Source organism: Talpa occidentalis, unplaced genomic scaffold (genome assembly GCF_014898055.3).
Source record: "Talpa occidentalis isolate TD23 unplaced genomic scaffold, MPIMG_talOcc4v2.1 talOcc4.10, whole genome shotgun sequence".
Lineage (NCBI taxonomy): Eukaryota > Metazoa > Chordata > Mammalia > Eulipotyphla > Talpidae > Talpa > Talpa occidentalis.
The window spans coordinates 43,155,484-43,173,933 of NW_023600993.1; the positions used below are offsets into that span (position 1 = coordinate 43,155,484).

The window sequence follows — 18,450 nt, forward strand, 5'->3', positions numbered from 1 at the left end:
AGCTGACCTTTTTCTCTGCAAACATATGCAGAATTATTTCTTTTTACTGTAATTACTCTAAGCTGAGCATTGGTGGGTTTGATTCACACTATTTTAAAATTAATATTTATTCTACTTATTGGAAATGTCCATTACACCTAGCCTTTAGGCATGTTTATAAATAACAGAGGGGAGAAAACATATTGTTGACAAGAGTCAAAAGTCTACAGCCACTATTTTCAAAAATGCCTCTGTCTGTCTATCTGTCTCTCTCTTTACACACACACACCCCTCCACACTGTCACACTGAAATACAAACTACAAGGCCCACCAGTAGTCTCCATGTCACCCATGCCCTGTGGTTTCTCTCCCTGCATAACTACTACCATCTTGAGTCCTACAATATATATAAGACAACAAAAATGTATTGCCCATTGACAAGAGGTACCAAAGTCTTTAAAAAGGAGACAGGGTCACATTCACTACACTGCTTCTTTAGATCTGAGGCAAAAGTCCCTTCAAAAACCCAGTGCAAGAAGAGACTAGTGCCAGCTAGGAGAATGTAAAAAAAGGTATCGGGAGCAGACGTCTGGGACTTGTTCAGCAATAAGGGGAGTTACTTAATCATCACAACCATTAACTTATTGAAAGTGTAGCACTTTGTTTTATACTCTCAGCTGTCCTACATAGTAGTCCCTATTGCTCTTGTTTCCTGGTTGATAAAATGGAGACTCAAAGAAGTGAAATAAATTGCCCAAGTCCCAAAGCTACTAAGTGGCATGTCCAGGACCTGCCTCAGGTCTAAGACCAAAGAGCAAGCTCTTCCCCATAACTTCCTGGATTTGAGTCAGAAAATATAGACATAGGAAGGTTAAATCACAAACCCACTAGTAAAGAGTTCATGACAGGAACTAGATGAAGTCAAATCATGAGGCTACCATGATTCACTGCTCATATTTATAGTCATTTCTCTCATATTTTCCTTCCCCTGAAGAACTGCCCATCTCCATTTGAATTTGAAAATATATTTGTCCACAAGTGCCCCAGCATCATCAAAGTTCCATCTTCTGTACTTCTGTCACTCTACCAAAGATCCTCAAACTATCTACAATGAGGATAAAAGGCGTACCCAGCACAAAACAAAAACAAAAACAAAAACAAATTGTCTAAAAGTCTCATATCCCTTCCAACAAAGTGGAGACTTCATTCCCTAAGAATCTGAACCTGCCCTTCCTATGCCTGACCTGCAGGATCCAAAGCAGCTCTGAGAAGCAGAAGACAACATATACTTCTGTCTGTTGCTTTCCAGAAAATGAAGAGAAGAGCAGCTGCCCCAATTAAAGGCTGACAGGGTGAGACACCAAACTAAACTCTGATCACAAGGACTCTAACCTTTCCCTTTCCAGAAAAAATGGGAGATTCTTCCGCTAGTAAAAATTCAGTGTGTGTTCATTTATGCTTTTCACATTTGTCACTACTGTGTTTTATTTCCTATTTTAAAAATTGTCTCAGTTTCTGAGAAAGCTAGAAAAGGCCAGGGATCTGGGAGATTTGCAAGACTTTCCAAGCCTTTTCTTTTTTCCTGCCTTTTGCTTTCTCACTTTCTGCCTTTCCTTGCAGAGAAATAAGGGAAATAAATTCAGCAAAGTCACAAAAAAGACATGATTTTGCTCACAAATTGTCAGTTGTATTCTTGCACCTCTTTACATCTCCTTTTACCTTCACTTTTTTTTTTTTTTAAATCATAGCTCTTCCTACTGACCTTGAGTATATAACTCAGAATAACACAAACCAGTGCTACATTGGCTTAAAACAGTATGACCTCTATATCATCTAGTAATGGGGCATAGTTGAGGTAGGCACTAATATCACAGAAAATCAGACACGGGATGCATTGTGGATCACCTGTGACTTCTATAGGTGCCTCTTAACCACTCAAGAATCATAGGCCTGGGAATGGAAGGAACTTCAAGACTATGAAGAGCTCTTCCTTAGACAACAATTCCTACTGTAATTACATAGTGGTTCAACTGATCACTTTGGAACAAAGTGACCCTGCACATCCCTTGTTTGTGAGTGAAAAAAGCTTGATCAGTTGATATGTATTTACAGAGTGTTCTCATCACATATGCTTCCATTCCTTCTATCAACCAGTGACAGAACACATAGGGTAGACGTCTTTTGCCTCCCCCGACCTCCCTCCTTCCTAAGAAAATGAGTTCTGTCTCCTCTATGCCATATCATTACCTTTTTCACACTGTGTTCCCCTTTCTTATGTTCTTGTCTCCCCAGTTGACTGTGAGCTACTTGATCATGAGAATATTGCTTGTCTCATTTTCATAGCTCCAAGAACGGAGATGACAGACGAAAGTATTGGGAGGAGTAAAGAGTGAATAAATGGAAATAAAAACACAATTTTTTTTAAAAAATCTTATTTTCCAAATAATTTGTGTTCTAGTAGGAAAGGAAGAGACACATGGAGACATACATATATGTACTGGAAATTCAACTCCAATGGCAAGGGATACAAAAGTGAAAGTAAAGAAATGGGGCTACATTCAACGAAAATGCCTTTGATAGTGAAAGAAACTATCATTAAAACAAAAAGACACCCAACTTAATAGGAGAAAATATTAGCACATCACACATCTGACAAGGTGTGAATATTAAACATCTACAAAGAACTCATACAACTCAACCAAAAGAAGAAAAATACAACTACAAAATGGACAGAAGAGCTACATAAACACTTCTCCAAAGAAGGCATTCAGGTGGCCAACAGGCACAAGAAAAATTGTTCATCATCATTTATCATCAGGGAAAGATAAATCAAAACCACAATAAGATACACATCACACCTGTGTGATGATCACACCCATCACATCACACCCAATATCAAAAAGACCATAAACAAGTGTTGGTGAGGATGTAGATTAACTCTGCATCGATGGAGGTTTCTCAAAATATTAAAAATATTAAAGATCTGCCATAAAAACATAAAGATCTGCCATAAAATCTAAACACAAATTTGAAGAGATGTATGCATGCCTACATTTGTTACAACACTATTTACAATAGCCAAATTGTGGAAACAACCTATGTGCCCAATAACAGATAAGTAGATTAAGAAGATGAATTATACACACGCAATAGAATACTAAGACTCAGTTGTAATAAAAAATGAGCTCTTGTCATTTGTGACAGCATGGATAATGCCAACTGAAATACATCAGGAGGAGGAGGTCAAATGCCAGATGATTTCACTCAAATGCGGAATACAGAGAAACAAAACAAAGGAACAGACAAAACTAAGGCAAAACAAACCCAAGACTGTAGAATTAAGACTACCAGAGGAATATTGGGGGTTAGAGTAATCGCAGGAGGGGACCCAATGGATTCTGGTAGATGATTATGGGTACCATGGTAGGTGTGGTGTGGTAACATGTATCTGAAGAGATGTGAACCTCTACCTCTAAATCATATACAATGTTGGGATAATTAACCAGAACATGGCGGCGAGGAGACGCTGCGAGTAAGATCTCCCATTAAAAAAAAGTTAATAGGGAGGAAAAGCAGCAGGTCCCAGTGAGAACTGGGACACGGAAGATAAACGGACGACTCCAGCAAACTGCCCGAAGAAGAAAGTTGCCCTAAAAGAGGACTAGAAGGGAGGGAAGCACAGAACCCTGCTCCCCTCCCCCGCCCACAGAGGCGGCACTCTCCGACCGGCAGAGAAGAGGGAAACAACAAACCAAAACGGCCAACAAGAAAAACGGACACAGCAAGCGGGACTGTGAGTGGAAAGGAACTATTGCAGCCACCACACCCCGTGAACCGGAGCTGAGGCGAACCCTGCAGGATCCGCCACGGAGGTGAGCTCCAGGCTCCATTAAAGAGAGCCCCGCCCCCCAGGAGGAGACCAGCACCAGCACACAGCCCCGGCAGCCCAGTAAGCTTGAGCGGAAAGTGGCGCGGATCCAGACCGCATCGCAGCTGCCCAGGTCCCCGCGCCTGCGACCTAGGCTTGCGGGGAGACGGCGGAGGCCCTCCCTGAGTGAGCAGGAACAAGGCGCCCAGGCAGGGGAGCGGGATTCAAAAGGCGCCATTCCCGCGCCACTGATCTGGGCTACAGCCCGCGTCCTGGAACTGAGGGCTTTGGAACTGAGACCCGGGGCACGAAATTAGGGGCGTGGGTTCCCCACGAAGGTGGGGCACAAGGCAGACACAGCACCCCAAAGCCGTTGAGGTGTACCCTACCATCCCCGCTCTGCTCCCTGTCCCACGGGGTGGAAAATCAGCTCCCCAAGGGCTCCAGGAGAGATCTCTGGCGCCACCTAGCGACTTGACCCCAGCACAGGCTACTGAAGGAGCTAGTGGCCAGCTGGGGAGTTAGCCCACACCTGGCTCCTTCCGAACAAGTAGTCTGAGCCCACAGGGAGAGCGAGCACCCACAGCCAGGGCAGACCAGGCGCGCAGAAGAGTGTGCCTGAGACCAGACGCGCAGGGAGTGTGTCCCACATCACCATTTTAGAACAGGGACATTTCTTCAGTAAAGACTACCTGCAGAAGGCTTCCTCAGGAGCCAGAGGTGAGCGGGGGAAGTTCGCCCACGCCAGACCCCCTCTGGCCTGCAGTCCAAGCCCAGAGGGGAGCAGGAACCCACCGCCGGGGCAGACCAGGCGCACAGGGGAGTGTGTCCCCACATCGGCATTTTAGAACAGGGACCTTTCTCCATTAAAGGCTGCTTGAAACTGACAGATGACTCCTGGAAGAACCAGAGGGGAACAGAGAAGCCCACCCAAGATGCCGGCCAGTCCCAACAACACAGTGTCCCAACGCATACGGCAAATTAGAAAACAGACAGTAGGGAGGAGAAGAACCACACGCAACCTAGCAACTCTCCAGAGAAAAAGCACACCACAAAAAGAAAGCCAGCCCCCAGATTGCAAAGACAATAACTTGGAAGAATTTCTGAGCCTTCCAGAAAGAGAATTTAAAATTGCCGTGATTAAAAAACTGACAGAAGTCATAAAGGAAAACAATGATAAGGGAAAAATAATCAACGATCAGAAGAATGCAATTGAGTCCCTAGAGAGGGAAAACAATGGTCAGAAGAAAGAAATTGAGTCCCTAAAGAGGGAAGTAAAAGAAATGCAGGAGATCAAAGAATTAATGGAAGAACTAAAGAATTCTGGGAAAAGCAATGAAAGCAGAATAGATGAAATGGAAGAACGAATAAGTAATCTTGAAGACACAGAAATAAAAAGAACCAAAACAGAAAAGGAAAGAGAAGTACGAAGGAAAAAGAACGAAGAAAGACTTCGGGAACTATCTGGCTCCATGAGGAAAGGAAATATAAGAGTTATAGGAATACCAGAAGGAGAGGAGAGAGATGTAGGAACAGAGAAAATATTCAAAGAGATAATTGAAGAGAACTTCCCAAATGTGAAGAAGGAGCTGAAAATTGATATACAAGAAGCAAGAAGAACACCAAACTTCCACGACGAAAGGAAAAATACAGCAAGACACATAATAGTAAAGCTCCCAAGAATCCAGGACAAGGAAAAAATAATGAAGCTGGCAAGAGGGAAGAAACAGATAACATTCAAAGGAAAACCAATCAGGCTGACATCAGACTTCTCCGAAGAAACACTACGGGCAAGGAGAGAGTGGAGGGACATAGTCAACAGACTCCAAGAAAACAGATGCCAACCAAGAATACTCTATCCCGCAAAGCTCTCCTTCCTCTTTGAAGAAAGAATATGGACCTTCCCAGACAAACAGAAACTCCGGAATTTCATTGCAACTAAACCCCCACTCCAAAAAATACTACAAGGAGTCCTAAAGCCAGAACCTCAGAGGGACGAATAACAATGAAAGAAGGCCAAAAAAAAAAAAAGTTATTAAAAGAATAAATAAATAAAATCAAAGGAAAGACAAACACAATGGCAAATACAGATGTTAACATATCAATATTAACTCTAAATGTAAATGGACTAAACTCTTCAATAAAAAGACACAGAGTGGCAGCCTGGATTAAGAAACAAAACCCAACCTTTTGCTGTCTCCAGGAAACACATTTAGCTACAAAAGATAAAAATAGGCTCAAAGTTAAAGGATGGAAAACAATCCTACAAGCAAATGGACCAAAAAAGAAAGCAGGAACAGCTATACTTATATCAGATAAAACAGATTTCAAACTCAAAAAGATAAAAAGAGACCCCAATGGTCACTACATTATGATCAAGGGGACAATACTTCAAGAAGAAATAACACTCATTAACATATACTCACCAAACGAAGGAGCACCAAAATATATCAGACAACTGTTGTCCTCTCTGAAAACAGACATCAGAGAAAACACATACGTAGTGGGAGACTTCAACACACCACTATCAACAATGGATAGATCAACAAGACAAAAAATAAGTAAAGAAACCAAAGCTCTAAATAAGGACCTAGAGCAATTAGGCTTAACAGACATCTATAGAACACTAAACCCCAAAAAATCGGAGTACACATTTTTCTCAAGCGCACACGGATCATTCTCCAGGATCGATCACATACTGGGGCACAAGACAAACATCAACAGATACACCAAGATTGAAATCATATCAACCATCTTTTCTGACCATGAAGGCATCAAACTAGAAATAAACCATAAAAAGAAGGCAAGTAACTTTCCTACCTCATGGAGATTAAAAACCACACTACTGGAAGACCATTGGACTAATGAGGAGATCAAAGAAGAAATTAAAAATTTTTTTGAATTGAACGACAAGGAGGACACTAATATCCTAAATGTATGGGATGCAGCAAAAGCAGTAATAAGAGGAAAATATATAGCAATAGAAGCTCACATCAAGAAACAAGAAAGAACGCAAAGAAACAACCTCATCTCGAAGCTCAAAGATCTAGAAAAAGAACAACAAAAAAACCCCAAAACCAGTAGAAGAAAAGAAATAATAAAAACCAAAGCAGAAATAAATGAAATTGAAACTAAAAAAACAATCCAAAAGATCAATGAAACCAAGAGCTGGTTTTTTGAAAAAATCAATAAAATAGACAAACCCCTAGCCAGGCTCACAAAGGAAAAAAGGGAGAAAGCACAAATAAACAGGATCGTCAATGAAAGAGGAGAAATCACAACGGACACAGCAGAAATCAAAAGAATAATCAGTAACTACTATGAACAGTTATATGGAAACAAGTTTAACAATCTAGAGGAGATGGACAAATTCCTACAACTCTACAATCACCCAAAGCTAGATAAAGAAGAAATAGAACACCTAAACAGACCAATTACAATTAGCGAAATTGAAATGGTAATAAAAAACGTCCCCAAAAACAAAAGCCCAGGACCTGATGGATTTACAAATGAATTCTACCAAACATTCAGAGACGAATTAGTGCCTATCCTTCACAAACTCTTCCAAAAAATTGAGAAGGAAGGGACAATACCAAACACGTTTTATGAAGCCAACATTACACTAATACCAAAACCGAACAAGGACAACACAAAAAAGGAAAACTACGGGCCAATCTCCCTAATGAACACTGATGCAAAAATCCTCAATAAAATTTTAGCTATCAGAATCCAACAATGTATCCATAAGATAATTCACCACGACCAAGTTGGATTCATTCCAGGGGCACAAGGATGGTTTAACATCCGAAAATCAATCAACGTTATCCAACACATCAACAAAAAGAAATATAAAAACCATATGATAATATCAATAGATGCTGAGAAAGCTTTCGACAAAGTGCAACACCCATTCATGATAAAAGCCCTTGAAATTCTGGGGATACAAGGAACATACCTCAACATCATAAAGGCCATCTATGACAAGCCAACAGCCAGTATCATTCTCAATGGTGAAAAGCTGAAAGCAATTCCATTAAGATCTGGAACAAGACAAGGATGTCCACTCTCACCATTGCTTTTCAATATAATACTGGAAGTCCTAGCCAGGGGAATAAGACAAGAGAAAGACATCCAAGGAATCCAAATAGGAAAAGAAGAAGTCAAACTATCACTATTTGCAGACGATATGATATTATACATAGAGAACCCCAAAAACTCCACAGAAAAGCTAATTCAACTCATCAATCAGTTCAGTAAAGTGGCAGGATACAAAATCAACACGCAAAAGTCAGTAGCCTTCCTATACACAAACAATAAATCTGAAGAAGAAGAAATCAAAAAGACCATCCCTTTTGTTATTGAAACAAAAAAAATCAAATATTTGGGAATAAATCTAACAAAAGAGGTAAAGGACCTATACAAAGAAAACTATAAAACACTGTTAAAAGAAATAGAAGAAGACACAAAGAAATGGAGAGACATCCCCTGCTCATGGATTGGAAGAATAAACATTATTAAAATGGCCATCCTACCAAAAGCAATATACAGATTCAATGCTATTCCAATCAAAATTTCAATGTCATTCTTCAAAGAAATAGAACAATTATTGATGAAATTCATATGGAATCACCAAAAACCCCGAATAGCCAAAGCTCTCCTGAAAAAAAAAGAAGGGAATGGAGGCATCAGACTCCCAGACTTCAAACTATACTACAAAGCCATAATCATCAAAACTGCATGGTATTGGAACAAGAACAGACATACAGACCAATGGAATCGAATAGAAAATCCAGAAATAAACCCACAGATTTATGGTCAACTAATCTTTGACAAAGGAGCAAAGAATATGCATTGGAGCAAAGAAAGTTTGTTCAATAAATGGTGCTGGGAAAACTGGGTCGCTACATGCAAAAGAATGAAGCTTGACCACCACCTCACACCATACACAAAAATCAACTCAAAATGGATTAAAGAACTAGACATAAGACCTGAAACCATAAAATATATAGAAGGAAATATAGGCGAAACACTACGTGATATGCACATCAAAGACATCTTTACAGACACATCACCCAAAGCAGTGATAGTGAAGGCAAAGATAAACAGCTGGGACTACATCAAATTAAAGAGCTTTTGCACAGCAAAAGAGACAATAACAAAAACAAAGAGAAACTCCACCAACTGGGAGAACATTTTTGCACCCAACACTAATGATAAAGGACTGATCACAAAAATCTGCAAAGAGCTGATGAGACTCAACAACAACAAAGAAAATAATCCAGTCAAAAAATGGGCAGAAGAGCTTAAAAGAAACATCTCTGAAGAGGAAATGCAAATGGCCAACAGGCATATGAAGAAATGTTCAACATCACTTGTCATCAGGGAAATGCAAATCAAAACTACCATGAGATACCATCTTACACCAGTGAGAATGGCACATATTAAAAAAACTAGCAACAACAAATGTTGGCGAGGGTGTGGAGAAAAAGGAACTCTTCTGCACTGTTGGTGGGAGTGCAAACTGGTCCAACCACTGTGGAAAGCTGTATGGAGATTTCTGGACCTACTAAACATAGAGCTTCCATATGATCCAGCAATTCCACTCCTAGGTATTTACCCAAAGGACACAGAAACATCAATTCCAAAGAACACCTGCACCCCTATGTTTATAGCAGCACTGTTTACAATAGCTAAGCTTTGGAAACAACCCAAATGCCCAAAAATAGATGACTGGATCAAGAAGATGTGGTACATATATACCATGGAATATTACTCAGCATTCAAAAAAGATAAACACATGCAATTTGCAGCAACATGGATGGCGCTGGAAGGGATCATGCTCAGCGAAATAAGCCAAAAAGAAAAAGAAAAATACCGGATGGTCTCACTCATAGCAGGAATCTAGAAAACTTAAATAAGGGACCAGGAAAATGAATAACTATAAGAAAGTGAAAATCAAAATCAACAAAAAACTATGAACCAGAGACACTTTTAGGGGGGCGGGGGTGGGAGGGGAGGGATTGGGGTCAGAATGGGGGGGCTGCAATTGTATGGGGAATATAACAATAAAATTTATTAAAAAAATAAAAAATAAAAAAATAAATCATATACAATGTTGTAAACTAATATTACTTCAACAACAAAAAAAAAATACTAGTAAAAAAAAAAGCTGTTTATTCATCAGGTAACAGAGGTCATTCCTGATGGTTTATGTGAAGAGTCACAAATAAAGGCGCTGGCAGTATTTAATAAACAAGTGATGGTGGTGTAACAGATTAGCAAGAGAGAGGAGCCACTGCAGCTCCTTCTGTGGAAGGTATAAGCAATAAAAACTGTTAGTTTAGGCGAACCAGCCCTGTTATGGAGGCTAAGTTGCCCAGGGGAAGCTGTAATAATAGAAAACCACAGCAATGACTTTGGCTGCAAGATGAGCAGGAGGGGGTAAGGAATATCCTCACTTTGTTCTCCACCTGTCTTCCAAATTTGTGCCGATGCCTCCCACTGGGTAAACCAGCACATGAGTGCAGGGCATGCAGGATGTGAAGAGTGGGGAATGGACCTTGTTAAAACAAAGCTAAACCAGCACAAGGTACTGTGAAAAGGGACAATTCAAGAATAAGAGGAAAAGAATGTCATTGAAAGTTAGGAATATGATTAGTAAAACTAAAACAAAACTAAATATCCTATCTCCAATTTTAAAAAACAAAAGCAATCAAACAAAAAAATAAGGCAAGAAGTGGAAGGGTGGAAGGTAGGCAAGGTACAGAAAATTTCACAGACAAAAATGATAAGGAGATCAAAAAAATTTGAGAAAAGTCAGGAAGCTTGGGAGAGAGGTCCCAGAGAGGGCTCTGTGATTACTAAACGCCAAGGTATGGTGTCTGGGAATACTCCAGAGACAATCACAAGCGAAAGGGGAGAAATGAAACCTGATAATTCTTTAGGATTCAATAACATGCAATGATAAAACAGTTCCTTTGCCCCTGAGTCTTTGGAGGATAAAGAAATCTGGGACAATCTGTTCCCTTACCACATCAGAAAAGCAGCTTTTTGTTTCCTAAGGTCTGTGGTGAAACACAATTCCATGATGTTAATCAATTTATTTCAATTGAGAGTGAAACATAAATGAAAGGTCCCCATTTCAGAAAAGGCCATGAAAATGTGAAGACGTTATTATATCCAAGAGGAGAGGTGAGATTCTCTGCCTGGTACATTTCAGAAAGGTTCAATCAGCCAGGGCAGGGGAATAGATTTAAAATAGAAAAGTAATGGGAAAGGAACTTTCCATGTAACAGAGATGGTGACTAATGAAAAACTATCCCTCTGGAGCCATCTATTAATACGCATTTTTCCAGGCAATTGGGAAAGTTTGAACCTACACAGTTCTCCTCATTTTTCTATAGTTTCTGGATCTAATTACATACTAATATCAATAGAGAGATTTATATATATATTTTTTTCTACATATATTCTCATAGGTAGTGATATAAGTGCCTATTCAACTCGTAGACCACTAAATTACTATCTGTATTTTATCATTTAAATACAGATTGAAGTAAGGGCAAAAACTGTGTGTTGTTCTTCAAAGAAATGAAAAACACAGTGAGTATAAATTATAATACCCAGTTCACTGGTTCATTCATTTCTACAACAGGTTTTCACTGGGCATTTACCCCATCACAAGCATAGGGCTTAGCACTTCATGATCTTGGCCTTCTCCAATGAACCTTCAGCCAGCTCAGGGTACCAGCTCTCACACAACAAATTTTGTAGTCACATTTCAGCAGAAATTTTAAAAAAAAGCAAATGAATAGACTTCTCAGATATCCAGAAGCTACCTAGATCCCACCTCCTTTATATATCCATAATTAGGTGCCCCATGCTTTCTTGTAGGTCAAATATAACAGGGACGATTTAATGCATTATGACTACCCATTATATATCTAAATTGTGAGTATTCAGATGGAAGCTGCAGTTGTATTTTAATAAAAGGATACTAAATGAGGCAGCTGGTAATGAATTTCTTAATGAAAATGTACTCAATAGTGCATTTAATTTGATGGCAGAGTACACTCTAAAATAATGCAAAAATTGTTTTGTTAGAAAAAGGGTGCAGAGCCCACCTCTCTCCTTCTGTTATTTTAGTCGAACTTAATGTATTGTACAAATAGATGTTGATTTATAAAGATGCACACCTGAAAGCATAAAAAATATTATAAAGAAGTTACTTCAATAAAAATAATTTAAACATAAATGTATTTGCATACTCGGGAGACAACAAAGACAAGGCTTTCTTGCATATTTTAATTGATTGGTAAACTGTATTATTTATTTCAATTAAATGAATATGTATATAATTTTCCAGCTACCCCAGAACATTTATTGAAACAAGATGCTCTCTCTTAATGAGATTAGCTTGAGAATGACATTTGCGTCATTAGATGCCTCATTAGCAGCTATAAAAACAGACTTCAATCTTCTGCTTTCTCTTTTTTAATATTAGCTAACAATAATGCAATTGCTCAATAATTCCAGGTTACTCCACTGTCATTTCAAATTCTTTGAAAGGTTAAAGGGATCACTTTTAAGTTTCTAAAGGACTGAGACTAAATTTGTTTAAATCACTTTGTATGACTCTACCCCAGGATTATGTACTAATGGCATAAAGATGATTTCAAAAAGACCAAAAGATCTTCCAAAATATGTCTTTGAACATAGGGAATGGACATTTAAGTACATAGAGAAATATAATCATTTTAGGTGTCTATTTGGAAAATATTTACATTTTGTGACCTTTGTTATGTAACCTAAAGTTTAAAATGGAGGTGGGGGTATCTTATTCTTAGATTACTTACATATTTTCATTTGTTGAAAATTAATCAGTTTATTTTTTATCATATATATACACATTTTTTCATGGTATGGCCACTTTAAGAATAATTTTATGGAAAACAAGATTAAGAGTTAATATAAAATAGCTGATTCCAAAGAGAAAGTGGATCTTGTAGATCCCTACACTAATACCCTAAAATAAAAGAAAAAAAAATGTAGGGAGTCATGCTCTGTCTAGTTAAAGACAGTCAGAAGAAATTATGTAGATATACCTATACCTATACAGGCACTAATCCAAATTTCTTTTTTTTTGACCATTGGGAAGACCTAATTACTAGAAAATCTTTCCTAGATGCCTTCTTTCATACAACATATCTCTGAAAATAAAATTAATTATAAGCAAAGAAATAAAATACTCAAAAAAAGGAAAACAGTTTATGATTTGACCTTTAGTGTTATTTCCAGAGATCAAGTAACACTGTCATAGATCCATACACGTACAATTATCCTTTCATCTATCTCTGTGGCAGAGGGTCAAACATATTTCTATTTGTAAAACTTCTAAATCATAAAAATGATGTATATACTGACTAAGGTAATGCACTGGGGGAAGATTTATGGTTTCTTGGGAATTTTGAAACCAGTGGCTATAGTTTAAAGTGAAATTGCATACATTCATACATGCATGCATTCATATGCATGTATATGTATACACAATTACATATATCTACATAGAGACAGACTTGCATACATATATATATATATATATATATATATACAGACATAGTATAAATATATGAGTTTTGAAAAAGTGATAGTGTCTATCACATTAGTTATTATTATGGCTTGGGATAAACTGAAATGTGAAATATGAATCTCCATTTTCCTTTTAAGAAATGAAAATTTTGGCATATTCTTCAAAGTGGAGAAAGAATCCTCTCCTTGTTAACCAGATACTTCAGAGGAACATTAACATCTTGAGATTTCTAGCAAATTAACGGCCCAAGTAACAAAATCCAAGAAACTCTGGCCAGTCACTCACTCATCGGGCTGGATCTGGACACTTTTCCATGTATTCTCACCACACTAAATGAAGCATGAGATACTTGAGTAATGAGTCAGAAAATGTTTAGCAGCCTCAGTGCAGCAGCTAAGCTTCAGAGTTTTAGGAAGGTGTTTTCATTTCTGCCCAAGGCAGACCATATCCATCTTTGATATGAATATAATTGTTTCTTCCTTCCCAAGAGAGAGAAGCTGGATCATATGCTATCTCAAGATTCATTCAAGCCCTAAGATATAATGTTCCAAGCAAAAACAATTGTATGAGATAAAGGTAATATATAAATATCTTCAATTTGTGCCCTATTCAAAGTTAGTTTTGCAAATGCTATCTAATGGATTAATTAGGTGGTCACTTTAATGACAACATCATCCTCAAGTACCACAAGGCCTTAGAAAAAAGAAAATGCTTAAGTTGAAAATAAGGTTAAAAATAAATGAGTTTTGGTAGTCAAAGGAATTAATTGATCACAGAACTTTTTTTTAAATTACAATGCCTAAGTTATCACAAGAGGAATAGCCATCAGATTCTAGATTTTAATCACATTGGCTGATTTTGGTTGTTTTCAACTTGTTTTAATACTGAATCTTATCCTTTTGATCAAGATTAATTTTCTATTCCATTTTCCAATTTTAGCACAAAACCAGTCAACAGTAACTGTGTGTAGATGCATAAAAAAAAATAGATGCAGTGTAAAACAACGAACAGTATCAGTAGTTTGAGGATCAAGAGTCCTGATCCTCTCAAGATCTCCTTCACTCTCTCTTGCTCTCTCTTTCTCTTTCTCTTTCTCTCTCTCTCTCTCTCTCTCTCTCACACACACACACACACACAAACACACACACAGACACACACACACAAGCTATGATCCTATTTTACACCGTGAAAAGGTGCTTCTCATATCACAGTGTGGTAAGCATATTAAATAAATAATTTGACTGAATTCTTAATTCCTATTCCTATAAGAGATAGTTAAAAGTTTCCAGGTAAGGAAATGAAGATTTAAAGAAGGTAAATAATTTGCTTGAGATCACAGAGCTAATAGGTTATCTACATAGATTGCACCCAGCAAGACTAATATAAGCACCTTATTCTTGACTCTGTAATATGTTGTCTTGATGCCATAACAACATTAATGTGCTCACTTATCTCTTTCCCTTTTCTTAACAAGCCTAGGCGGTAAATGATAACATTATTTTGATTTTACTGATAACAAAATTAACTTGTCAATTGCCTCAAACTCAGGTAATTATAACAATTCTTAAGTAAAATATTAGATCAATAAAATAATTATAATGAGTTAAACACAAATATGTTAACAAGAAGAAAAGTCACCAGATTAAAGAAAAATATTTAAGACTATCAGTGCATACAGAGTAAATAGCCTGCTATAAATCCATGCTATTTAAATGAATTTTGACAGGGAGTCCAAATGCCTTTTTAGAGTATAACCATGAAGGTATCAAAGTCCCAATGATTACTGGTTCCAAATAGAACCTATCGCTGGGATGCACAGTTGGAGAAATTACAAAGATACATATCTTATCACCCTCTTTTACTAGCTGGAAGATCCTTCTTTATTAACAAACTAATGAAATAAGATTGTATCAGTAAATTTCCCTGGAGATTCTAATACAAGCAGTTGACAATGGATGGTGCATTCACACATGCTTAAGAAAAGCAAACCATAGGAATATGCAAGGTTTTGGGTTTTTTTTTTGTTTGTTTGTTTGTTTGTTTGTTTGTTTGTTTTTGCTTTATCTTTCTTTCAGGTTTCAGAAGTCTAGGTACATTGAAAAAAAAAAAAAAGATTTGAAACAGTGCTTCTCAATCTTGGTTGTAGGCTGCACTTTGGAATCAAGTATATGGAGGCAACTTAAGGAAAAACAAAAACATAATCCCTACATTCCAACTCTCAGAGATTCTCTTTTAAAATTCTCTAGAATTCCCTAAAATTCCCTACTGTGCAATCTACAGTGAGAATCACTTGATGAAAGCCTTTACTACCAGGTGGGGGAGAAGAGATGAGGGTGGCGAGCAGGGATAACTATTGTCAAAGGCATGATGATAGTGAAAAACCATCATGAGAGCACACTTGGAAGATTCAGAATACAGGGGAAGACTTTCTACTCTGAAAGTAAGCTTAATTTCTAAGACATATATTTGGTAACATAAAAGAAATCTATAAAACATTCGCATGGTCTTTACTACCAAAATGCCTTAATAAAATTGGTTCCACTGGAGGGCAGTCTCTTCTTGGAAAGAAGCGAACGGGGACACTAAACCTCACCAGACCAAAGTGTAAAATATTGGCTGAGACTCTAACACTTGCAGGAGTTGCATTTCTAGATAACTTCTTAGGACATGGAGAACTTGGTGTGAAAAATTGTATTATTTGTCAAGATGTTACCAAGTTAAATATGCATTGGTCTGCTAAAATATATAAAAGCTTAACCCAAAAGATAAAGGTGCTCTTTAAGAAAGGCTCTGAGGTGTATAAACATAATAATAACAACAAACAAAAAGTAACATTTACTTTATGTTTACTACATGTCACATCTAATGTTAAGGCATTTGAATATTTTACTCCACACTCACAAGTCTATATTTTATAGGTAAGAAACTACATATGAGAATTGTCTCAATAAATTTGTCCAAGATCACTTATCAATTAAAAGGCTAAGCTAGGATTTGGATCCCATTGGTTGATTCCAAAACCAGTCCTATAACAACTAATTTACTGACTGTAACTTATTTTTTAAACACTTATTTATTTATGCATATAAGAACTGGGGGGTAAGCCAGAGGTGCAGGGAGTGAGAGGATTTACCAGAGAGTGGGAAGCAGAACAGGCTCATCATGTTCATCAAATATCAATTTTGATGCACTCACTGCTACTTCTCCAGTCAGTATAGGAAACCTTGAATTACCAGGTCATGTTTCTCCAGTCTTGTTTCCTAGATCAAGGGTTCACAAACATTTTCTTTAAAGGGTTAAACAGTAAATACGGTGGGCTCTATAGACACCATAGTCTCCATTGCATCTATTCAACTTTGCTGGCAATTGCATGAAAGTTGCCAGTGATGATATAATGATATAGATAATAGATGAAATGAATGCAAGGGCAAGGCTAGGCTCTGATAGAACTTATTTGTGGTCACTGAGATTATCAATTTTATGTATTACAGATAATTATTGCTATACTGATTTTTCTCTACCGTTCAAAAATGTAAAACCCATTATTAGTTCATCAGTCACACAAAAACAGGCAGTGTGATAAATTTGGTTTGTTGAGTTGGATTTACCAACCCCTACTCTGGATGATAAGTTATCCTGTGCTAAAGGCATTTGCCATAATGCAAAGTTTTCATCATATTCAAAGATCTCATCTGGCAATAACTCCATGTTCAAAGAGCAAAAGTATCCCCAGGTACCAATCTGTCAGAATCACATGCCTTCCCTAAACCACTTTTTAATATTATATACAAATTCTCTCTGCACTAAACATATCCCAGTTAAATCATCAGCACTGGAGGAAATAATAGCAATGGAAAATATTATCAATATCAATTTAAAATAGTTTACCATACAATTACATTTTATTCTGTATTATAAACATGTCTTGAGAACAGATTATTGAATCTGGGATCTGAAAGAGATTTTAAAGATTGCAGAAGCCTGTCATTTCAAAAGGCATTCTTGGGAGCATTTGAGTGCTTGACAGGTGTCTGCAGAAACAACCCCACAAGATGACCACTAGTTAAGAAATCTAGAAGAAATGTGCTGGGGCTAGTACCCACTACTCATGAGAAAATTTGGTAAATTTTCAGAATTTTGTGAACCAGATGATGTCAAACTGATAACCTGAAATTGGCCACGATGGCATCATTTGTAGATCCCCAAATCTGCAAGTGTTATATATCAAGACATTTTTACTCTGAGAGTCAGCTGTTAAACATTAATCAGGGCCTCCCTGGTGGTGCAAGGGGTTAAGTCTCAGCACTATGAAACAATCTGCAGCCACTGCAGCATGGGTTCAATCCCTGGCCAGGGAGCTAGCCCACATGGCACAGTAGACCTGTCTCACCCGCTGCTCCCCTCAGCAGTGTATTTCAATGGATCTGCCTGTTCTACTCCCTACTCAGTCTCTAGTGACTTCTCTCACCCCATTACCACTGGCCTACATCCCAGTTCTTGTATGCATAGACAAAATAATTCTTAAAAAAAAAAAACAAAACATTTATCATCACATTACCACTCATTACCTAATTTCAACAGAGAAACTCTTCTTAAATCTTTTTAAACACACCCACGCGCACACACACACACACACACACACACACACACACACACACACTAGAAAAGCAGTAAGTCCAAAGAAAGGTAGGTAGGGATTGTTTGAAGTCATAAGTGGATATAGTTTTAGCTACTCTTTTTAAGTCACTGGTCCCTTTGGATTTACAAATATGCTCTCATTTTATATTAATATAGTCAACTGGAGATTAAGAAATTCAAACATTTCCGGGCCTCCCTTGGGGCACAGCGGGTTGAGCCCAGCACTATGAGGCTGTCCACAGCCTCTGCAGTGTGGGTTAGATTCCCAGCTGGCCAGGGAGATTCCCACAGGGCATGGCAGACCTCTCCTGCCCTGCCCTCTGCTCCCCTCAGCAGTGTCTTTGGTCCATCCGCCTGTTCTGTTTCCCACTCTGTC

At 37.9% G+C, this 18,450-nt stretch overlaps 1 protein-coding gene across 11 annotated transcripts in view; it reads right to left on the bottom strand.

The window, feature by feature from the left end:
- The window catches only part of FHIT (fragile histidine triad diadenosine triphosphatase), a 1,313,834-nt gene that overhangs the window by 760,679 nt on the left and 534,705 nt on the right, over positions 1–18,450 (bottom strand). The window contains exon 1 of one of the 11 annotated variants that reach the window (XM_054695177.1): positions 16,570–16,580. The exons of the other annotated variants lie outside the window; for them this stretch is intronic. The gene's annotated coding sequence lies outside the window, so the exon portion shown is untranslated. Of the gene's footprint in view, positions 1–16,569; positions 16,581–18,450 lie in introns of those variants that run through there. 11 annotated transcript variants of the gene reach the window in all.